The sequence below is a fragment of the Dreissena polymorpha genome, chromosome 10, assembly GCF_020536995.1.
Source record: "Dreissena polymorpha isolate Duluth1 chromosome 10, UMN_Dpol_1.0, whole genome shotgun sequence".
Lineage (NCBI taxonomy): Eukaryota > Metazoa > Mollusca > Bivalvia > Myida > Dreissenidae > Dreissena > Dreissena polymorpha.
This window is the reverse complement of record NC_068364.1, coordinates 24,363,337-24,373,336: the sequence shown is the minus strand read 5'-3', so window position 1 is coordinate 24,373,336 and position 10,000 is coordinate 24,363,337.

Sequence of the window (10,000 nt, the reverse complement as noted above, 5' to 3'; positions counted from 1 at the left end):
ATACGAACTTTTTTACGCCGAGACCGACACGCTCGTAATCATGTCTTGCAGTTTTAACAAAAAAACATTTGAGCCTTCATAAATAAAAAAGATTTTCAGCGTTTATCCTTTTTTCGAAAATAAAGATTGCCATTTAGGATTCTAAAAAAATAAATTAAAAAAAACAGGTTTAATCGTTGATGGTTGCTTTTCAGTTGTAAGTCGCCTATCCACGCGCGTGAAATGTTTGTTATGTAGTTAATTGCATATATATGTATTGCATTATCAATTCATGTTTATGAATCAATACATATTTCATAGCAAATGTTCTATCTTTGTATATATATGTATATATGTATGGTGCAATTTGCAGAATAAATAGCATGTAGGAAGAATTTGAATACAGCACATGTATGTACTTTGATATTATTTATACTTCAAAAGATCATATGATATTAGTATGTACCATCTTATTGTATAACATACGTTCAATATAAGTCTGTTATTCTTGAAGTATATGGAATGCTAAAATTATAGAAATATGCAGTTTTCATTCCAATCATTCGAACCGCACATTTATATTTGATGCGTTTTTTTTTATGAAAATCTTACCACGATACGTTTCGGTACAAAGTTGATATGTCGGTAGCCTATTCTTCCTGGAATTTAAAGAATCACATATGGTATTAATTCATCATGGAAAACTAAATAGTTGTGGTATATGATATTGCAACTTTTGCTTTGCCGATAATGATGATGAAATAAGTAAGTATTATAAATATATACGTGTGTTCGAAAGTGTACGATATACGTACATGCCATTTGTTTTTTGTGATAAAGGAACTAGTTCAGAGTTTGGTTAAATGACAATTTTAAAATGATTGCAATATATTAAAAAAATGTATGCTTTATGTTAAAATAAGCGAAATAACGCTCTTGACGAAGAAACATTTTTAAAACATTTGCTCATTAACGGATACACATCATTCGAAATCGGTAAAATAATAAAGCGTGTGTAACGCTTTTGATCGATTATTTTGAAAATACGTAAATTATTATTTTAGCATTTATGTTTTGCTCATTAGTACGAAAGACTGCGTAAAGCAGTGTTAATGCTTTTGGCTTTTGCTTCGCAACAGGGTATGCGTCCAAGGGACAGCGATACTGTTTTATACACGCTTTTTTCTTGCCATTATAATTAGTTACGACTTATAGCAACATTATCGATTTATTGATAAGCACAGTTCATTTCATTTGATTTACAAGAAATAAGAAAACTGTGCGAATGTCCATTTAAATACTGACCAGTGAATGCTATCAGCAAAAACTTAGTCAGCAGAATCCATACCAAAAGATCCTTGCAAAGAGTAACATCACACGGTCAGCAGAATCCATATCAAGAGATCCTTGCAAAGAGTAACATCACAGTTCCTCAGCAGAACCCATATCAAGAGATCCTTGCAAAGGGTTACATCACACGTCGGTTGACCGCCTATGGGTTATTAAAGACATAACATATTAAAGACGTACAAACACAATTGACAATTTGCAAAGATGGTATGGATGTAAATTTCAAGATGTGAATTGAATTTAAAGTACTCTGCCATCTTTTAACATTGACTGTTTCGTGTACAAAGCAATATACCATTGGATTTCAAAAGAGGCGATATGTGCTAGGCAATTTTGTAGCCCTAGCTGCAAATGTGGATTGCCATTATAGATGCGCCGCGCTCCGGGAAAACCGTGCTTAATGCATGTACGCGAAGCCTCGTCACAGCTTAGCTAATGCTTGCGCTAATCTTGGACGATACTGTCCGCTAGACGAGATTATCGTTTCAAGGTGAATACCTCTACACGATAATTACCATAAAGGCGTAAAATGTCGTCCCTGAAATGACTCGGCGGACTGCACTGGCTTCTATGGGGCGATACTCTACGCATGTTCATTAAACCCGGTTTTCCCAGGAAGGGGCTTAATGATGTAATCTCCGTTAAACACCCCGTTATTTCGCATTTATTGGGTATTCTAGTAACTATTCCATACGTAACATATTTATGTAAATATTAGCCCTTAAAGCGGGTATATACGATTTTGTAAAATATTAATGAATTTATATAAACTGTGTAAAAAAAACTTATTATATATATATTTCAATATAAATTAAAATAAAAGTTAAGAAGAACATGTGTCGAAAAATGCGAAATAAGCCAGATATTTAATTCTGAAATTGAAAACGGCTGTACAGCCGAATTCGCCAGCATGTATACCATACATGTACGATGTGCATCTAAACTTACGAGGGGTGTTCCAGAAGTTCGTGGATTTTCGCTATAACTTTCATTTGGTAGCATAAATGGACAAACAAATAGCATGTTAAGAATATTTCGTCCTTTCCAAATATACTCTCCAAATATTATGGAAATACATAAAACAATAAATATATATCAGAGATTTAAACATGTGCACAATGCGCACACCGACGCACGTGTAACGTTTCTGTTCAACGTCAATGACGTTATGAAGTAAACAACTGTCAAATCTTTTCCACATAATCACCTCCAACGCGAATGCACTTTATGTGTCGGGAAATCCACTTGTCAAAAGTGTCTCTATACCAGTCAGCGTCAAAAGACGACACGATTCGCTTTGCTGCAACTGTAAGTTCCTGTTTACTTGCAAAGCGAATACCGCGCAACTGCGATTTAACTTTCGGGAACACGCGGAAGTCCATAGGGGTCAAATCCGGGCTGTAATGAAAAATTTGCCGTAAATTATGTTTTTCAACGACATTTAAACCAAATTTAAATTCGCGTAACGCTCATACTTATAATAAAATACACGCGTGCGCCGCATGTCGTTACTGAGGTCTCTATGGCAACGCGTTTCAAACTTGCTTTATGGAATTCATGCATTTTTAGCTAATATATAAAGTCCGTGATAATTGGTTAGTATAATATGTAAATTTCATTGACTTTTATCAGCAAACTTATAAAGGGATCTTTTCACGCTTTGGTAAATTGACAAAATTGAAAAAAGTTGTTTCAGATTCGCAAATTTTCGTTTTATTTATGATATTTGTGAGGAAACAGTAATACTGAACATTTACCATGGTCTAATATAGCCATTATATGCATCTTTTGACGATTTTAAAACCAAAAAATTATAAAGCGTTGCAACGCGAAACGATTAAATAATTTGGAGAGTTCTGTTTTTGTCGTTAAATTTTGCGAAACTACGAAGATTGCTTATATAAGGTATAAAATAGGTCGAATATGTGTATTCGGCGTAATAGCTCAGTAGGCTAAAGCGTTTTTACTTCAGGACTCTGGCAGGACTCCAGGGGTCACTGGTTCGAAACCTGGTACGGGCAATGTTCTTTTCCTTTTTTTAATTTTATTCTTGATTTTTTACTGGAGCTTTTACGATCCAATGTTTACATTTATCGATATAAAGCATTTAATGAATAAGTTAAAAAATGCCAAAATCTGTGAAAAGGCCCCTTTAAGTTATAGCGAAAATCAACGAACTTCTGGAACACCCCTCGTATTTTAACGGTTTATAATACAAAGACGAATGCTTCGGTTATTGTAGGAAAATATGTACGTCACTATCGGCTCGGGGCGCTAATTTGTCTTTGCTGCATTTTATAAAATTCGGCTTTAATGTATAATTTTTCTTGCCTATTTTGTGTTATTGTAGCATATTTTATCAATATATTACAACTAAACACATATAAAAAATCGTATATACCCGCTTTAACAACGATGTCATTTTTAAGGTCAGAGATGCCAAATATGCCCCGCCTTCTGCCTGACTTTATAACCTTATGACCTTTCGAAAGTATCATCAGAAGTATCTTAATGGCTCATCAAAGGTGACGATCTGTAATTATTACTGATTTTAAATAATTTTTGCATATTTTATTAATAAACGTTATCATCTATATCAATAAACAATATCTATATGCTATTGGATATTACCATTACAATGATCAATACAACTTGTTTTTGAGCTCAAAATAAAGTGTCCTCCAACTCAATTTTGTTTACAAATATTCGGTTTAGTAACATCGCTGTTTACCGGTGTGTAGAAATACCGAAATCCCCGTAATTACCGAAATCCCTGTTATAAACGAAATCCCCGCTGTACAAACATTCAAGTATCAAAAAAATCGTTGGAGTGCTTTATTATAGTAGAAATCAGTGATATAGACAAAAACGTAACAACAATCTCACCTTTTATGAGCCTTTAAAGGGAAACAGATACATGCAGACACAAACATAATAATATTTTATAAAGGTACACTATAATGACATTACACTTAAAACTTTCAAAAATTAGATGGTTTGCTAAAATAGGACGATTTTGATGATCGGTAATTTCCGGAAATCGTTCAGCTATTTCCGCCTACATTTACACACTCTGGGCCCAACCGGCATTTTATTGCATACTCTTTACGGAGACTCCGGAGATGGACTAAGTGTTACGATTGTCATTTACTCTGATAACGTACTGTTTGCACTGTCTTTCTTTGCCGTGAAATAATACTCTTTGGAACAAAGAATAATCACGCCGCAGGGTATACACTGAAGGCCTCAAGGTAGCGGTTCACATCCCCATACCTGTTAGTATTTCAGTCGCGTTATGTGAAAACTGGCTTAATGCATGTGCGCAAAATGTCATCCCAGATTAGCCTTTGCAGTCCGCACAGGCTTATCGTGGACGAAACTGCTCACTTTTATAGTAGTTTTCGTTTAAAGGAAGCTAAGCTGGAACGACAATTTACGCATATGTATTAATACCTGGTTTAACAGAATGTGCTCATTGGTCAGCCGCCACGTAGCAAGAGTAATATAGTGTTACCATTGGAATGATTTTACCGTAAAAGCCGCTTACATGAGATCCGCGTCATGCAAAAAGGGATCTTATGTCATATGCGGCTGAGCATCCGCACGGTCTGGTCAGTAGCTACCTAATTCGCTATTGCGCATTCCGGTCTGAAGCTACGGTGGCCGCATATGGCATTAAACCCATTTTCGTATGACGCGAATTATGATATATATAGATCAGATGAGATCATTCAGCTCACGTTTTGCCACCAGATACCAACAGCACACTGCCATATCTTTTGTATGGAATCATACCTTGAGGCTGCGTGAAGCGAGGCTTAGAAAAAAAACGGGCGCGTGTTCACAAACCGATCCTAAGATATAAGTCTAAAACAAACCCGAGCACGTATCCACAAACCGATCCTAAGATATAAGTCTAAAACAAACCCGGGTGCGTGTTCACAAACCGATCCTAAGACATAAGTCTAAAACAAACCCGAGCACGTATCCACAAACCGATCCTAAGATATAAGTCTAAAACAAACCCGGGTGCGTGTTCACAAACCGATCCTGAGATATAAGTCTAAAACAAACCCGGCCTGTATTCACAAACCGATCCTAAGACTTAAGTCTAAAACAAACCTGGGTCCATATTCACAAACCGATCCTAAGACATAAGTCTAAAACAAACCGAGCACGTATCCACAAACCGATCCTAAGATATAAGTCTAAAACAAACCCGGGTGCGTGTTCACAAACCGATCCTAAGATATAAGTCTAAAACAAACCCGGGCCTGTATTCACAAACCGATCCTAAGACTTAAGTCTTAAACAAACCTGGGTCCATATTCACAAACCGATCCTAAGACATAAGTCTAAAACAAACCCGAGCACGTATCCACAAACCGATCGTAAGATATAAGTCTAAAACAAACCCGGGTGCGTGTTCACAAACCGATCCTAAGATATAAGTATAAAACAAACCCGGGCCTGTATTCACAAACCGATCCTAAGACTTAAGTCTAAAACAAACCTGGGTCCATATTCACAAACCGATCCTAAGACATAAGTCTAAAACAAACCCGGGTCCGTATTCACAAACCGATCGTAAGAAATAAGCTTAAAAAAAAATCTTAAAACTGTAACGTACTAAAACTTCTTGAAAGTCAAGTATTGCGTGGTACTGAATGCATTTAATTATATAATTCTTTATTAAGAACAATATGTTAATGGTATTAGCACCAGTGTTAGCCTGTATGTATGCAAAATGTGGGCTATTTGTATTTAGTCTAAGACTATCTTTTATTCTTAAGTCTAAAAAAAGTACGGGCACTGAACCTTACACCTTTTGAGTCGTTTGGTTTGAGTATTAACGTATCTGGTTTTGCCGCTAACTTTATAAGCTATTTTCATTATAATGTTTGCAATTGTCTTTTATTCGAAAATAGACGGTCAAACGGTATGAAGTATTGTCAGTTGTTGTTTAGTTCAGTTAATCTGATGTTTCATTATGCAAATACATTGATTTATAAATTTATAGAACAAATCGTACAAAACGCATGAATTGCAAACAGTAAGAGTTATCTTATATCTTTGAAAATAAATCACAACGCCAGTACAAGGAACTGACCAATTCAAGAACATCGAATCTTAGAGGTTGCGGTGGCGTAGTGTATATGGTGTCCGCTTGACTATCACGAGATCCTAGGTTCGATCCCCACTCAGGGTGAATTCTAAAGATTTCTTCTATCAACACCAAGTACTGGTTCTTCTTAGGAAACAGACTCGAGAGTATGACAATACGGTAAGAGCTTTCGATCTTAAATAAATTTAAACTAAATTCAGCGATTTTTACAAGCGATATGATCAAAATAATCTGACATGACCACAATAAGCTTGAATATTTCTATACAATCGAGCTAAAATTACTAGGTCTAAACAAAATAAGAGAGTTCTATTGCGTATACTAACCGGATATGACGACGGTGCACACCACTATTGCCCACAACTCCTTTGCAAAGAAGCTTGCTACGTATCAGCACGACGCTGCAAACGATGGACCCCGCGATTATGGCGGGCCCGGGGCCGTACCTTGTATCGTAGAAGTCCACATAATGCATTGAAAATACAATCCAAAACGATTTAAATGCGAATAGTTGTTCAATATAAAAATACGATGAAACACGACTATAGCGGGACCGGGAGCGTAGCAAGGTATCAGACACATTTGCAAATGCCTTAAAAACAGATGAAAGGGTTAGTCGGATCATTCGTTTTTAGATAAAAAATATATAATGTATTTCGGATAATTGGTTTTTGGATCATTCGTTTTTATATGATTTGTGTTATAATTGCTTTTTGAATAATTCGTTTTAAGTGTTATTATATCTCCCATTTTGTTATCTATGCATACATGACTGTAGTAAGGAATTGTTCTGTTCTAATTTCCCAAATAGTTTGTTATTGCTGTTATCAAGGCCTACACGGCAAAGTCAGTCGGATCTTTATTTTCTGCAATTTCTTGATCAATAAATTTTGATAAACCGGAATGAGATGTGTTGGTCAATTATTTGAATACTACGACATATGTGTACGAGAGATATAGGTTAAATACAAATAAAAAACACGATCGTGATAGAAATAATTGTTATTCTCTAACTATAGCACGTGATTATTTTATTCGACATAAAATTCGCTAGTCTTGACTTAACGATAAGTGACCAATTGTATAAAAATAATCCGTTATTATTTTTTTTAATTAAGGCAAGTGATTTATTGTCTTTACACACTCCGCTAGTCTTTACTTTTCGGCAAGTGACCCAGTGTGTATATAAAAGTCAGTTAGAATTTACAGGTAATTAATGAAAATTGCCTATATACTATCTGCTAGCATTGAAATGACATCAAGTGAATAATTGCCTATATACAATTCGCTAGTATTTTATTTACGGCAAGTGAATACTTGCCTTTATATAATTCGCTAGTATTTAATTTACGGCAAGTGAACACTCGCCAATATACAATGCGCTAGTATTTAATTTACGGCAAATGAACACTTGCCAATATACAATACGCTAGTATTTAATTTACGGCAAGTGAACACTCGCCAATATACAATGCGCTAGTATTTTATTTACGGCAAGTGATCAATATCCTATATATAATACGTTAGTATTTAATTAACGGCAAGTGAACACTCGCCAATATACAATGCGCTAGTCTTACATTTACGGCAAGTAAACAATTTTCTATATATAATCCGCTTAAAACAAAAGTATAAGCGAGTCAAGATTAATCTTTATGAAAAATTAAAATTATTGGTATCATCGGAGTTTTTATCATTCTTCAGCAGGATTTTTAGAAAGACTCCTTTCCACTCAAGAATTTCTTTAACGTGAAGCAATTAAGAGTTTCTCTTTTTTCAGTTTTGTCTTTTAAATTATTCTCTTACCAAAAATGTAAGGCTATTCTTTTCGCCAAATCCAGACAAAAACCATTACATCTGTTGACTTCCTTACCAGTTTAAACATCTTCACATATCGTACTCTTTTACTTTCAACATGCATACATATTCATGAAGAGTTGAACCAGAAATAATCAACATAGACATTTTTTTTCCGTTCGGTTGCGAAAAGCCCCTTAGGGGCATATAAGATATATAGCTCTAAATATTTATAGAGAAGGGGACGTATATTCTTTGTCTTGTAGGGTTGAGGCGGTTGATTGAAATTGACTTCTGAGTGCTGTCCTGATGAAGTTTCTGGGTCGTAAGTGTTGCATATTAAAACGGAATATTAATAATATGATTCATTTAGTAGAACATGTTGAAATGAAAAATATAGAACGGTGTTGGCATGCGATAATGGCGTGGAAAGTCGTAAGAGCTTATCTATAAATACCCGCTAAATGTATATAAAAAAAAGAATGTGCGTTTGACTTATTAAATAAACTACACTGAATTTAATTCTGTAATTTTACAGTCTGTTCAGGTGTGAAGTGCCTTTTTTTTCTGCCGAAACACTACACTCGTTTTCAGGCATGTTTTTCTGATTCTGTGAGGGCAAAACACATAGTTTTCTATTTGTATTATCTCCAATGCGAAAACCTGCTTCTTTTCAGATTTTCGTTTCAAAAACCGAGATTCTCGTGTAGTTTTATTTTTGAAATTGTTCCATTTGCCGCAGTAAGAAAATGCACCCGTCAATAGATAAAAGGTATTATTAAAACAATACCAATCCTTCAAAATAATTTCTATAATTTCAGATCTGTGTAGCTTGGTGCCCAAAACTTGGACAGTACGCTCAATACGCCCGTAATATTTATTCAAAACAGAGGCATAATCAAAATAAAATGTGGATCTGCTTCGATAATGAAACTGTGTTTCATTTAAACCGATTTATCAAGGTCACATCTTGTTTTGGAAAAAAAGACAATAAATTAACCCGATGAAGATTCAACTATACATTTTATACAATTTAAAAACACATATTTGATAACATAAGTGATATCTAAAACGGCTAAGCACGATTTCAGTCATTGCTAATTAAGACAAAACATTGAATTATTGGCAATGTATAAATAAAACCGGTTTCAAGTTTCCCGTATGATATTTGGAATCACTCCACAGTAACATTCTTCCGCGTCTTCAGTTCCTGTTTGATGGCAGTGTATTTCTCAAGTGGGATTTTTCCGAAAGTGAAGAATTTTTAAGAACAACACAATTTCAGATTACTTTCAACTTTCTGAGTACATGTAGGCAGTGTGTCTACCAGTTCAAGAATTTTTGATGGAAGAAAGGCAGTACATATATGTGGCTGGAAACGCGATTTTGACTATTCTGGGCGCTGACGTCGTTTCCGAGAAAAACGACTTTAAAATGTGCCTACCGTTTCGCCTACCGTTTCGCGTAGTTTGTCAACCAATTGTTTTAGCAATTAACAATAGTTTTATTTTCAAGTAAAACCTACAGTAAGATTGTTGATTTCGGGGAATTAAAATTTACCGGTTTTATTTTGATTTTTTATGGTTTAAACTAACCTCAGCTTATATTGCAAAATACAGTAGGGCAGTTTACGGAATGGGTTTTGGCAATTGCTAATTTTCGGATAAAATTCCTGCGTCTGTCAAGGAAGGTTTTTCTTAGTTTTTCAGTGTGTCTTGTTTTTTGTTAACCAATATAGATCTGGGTGTC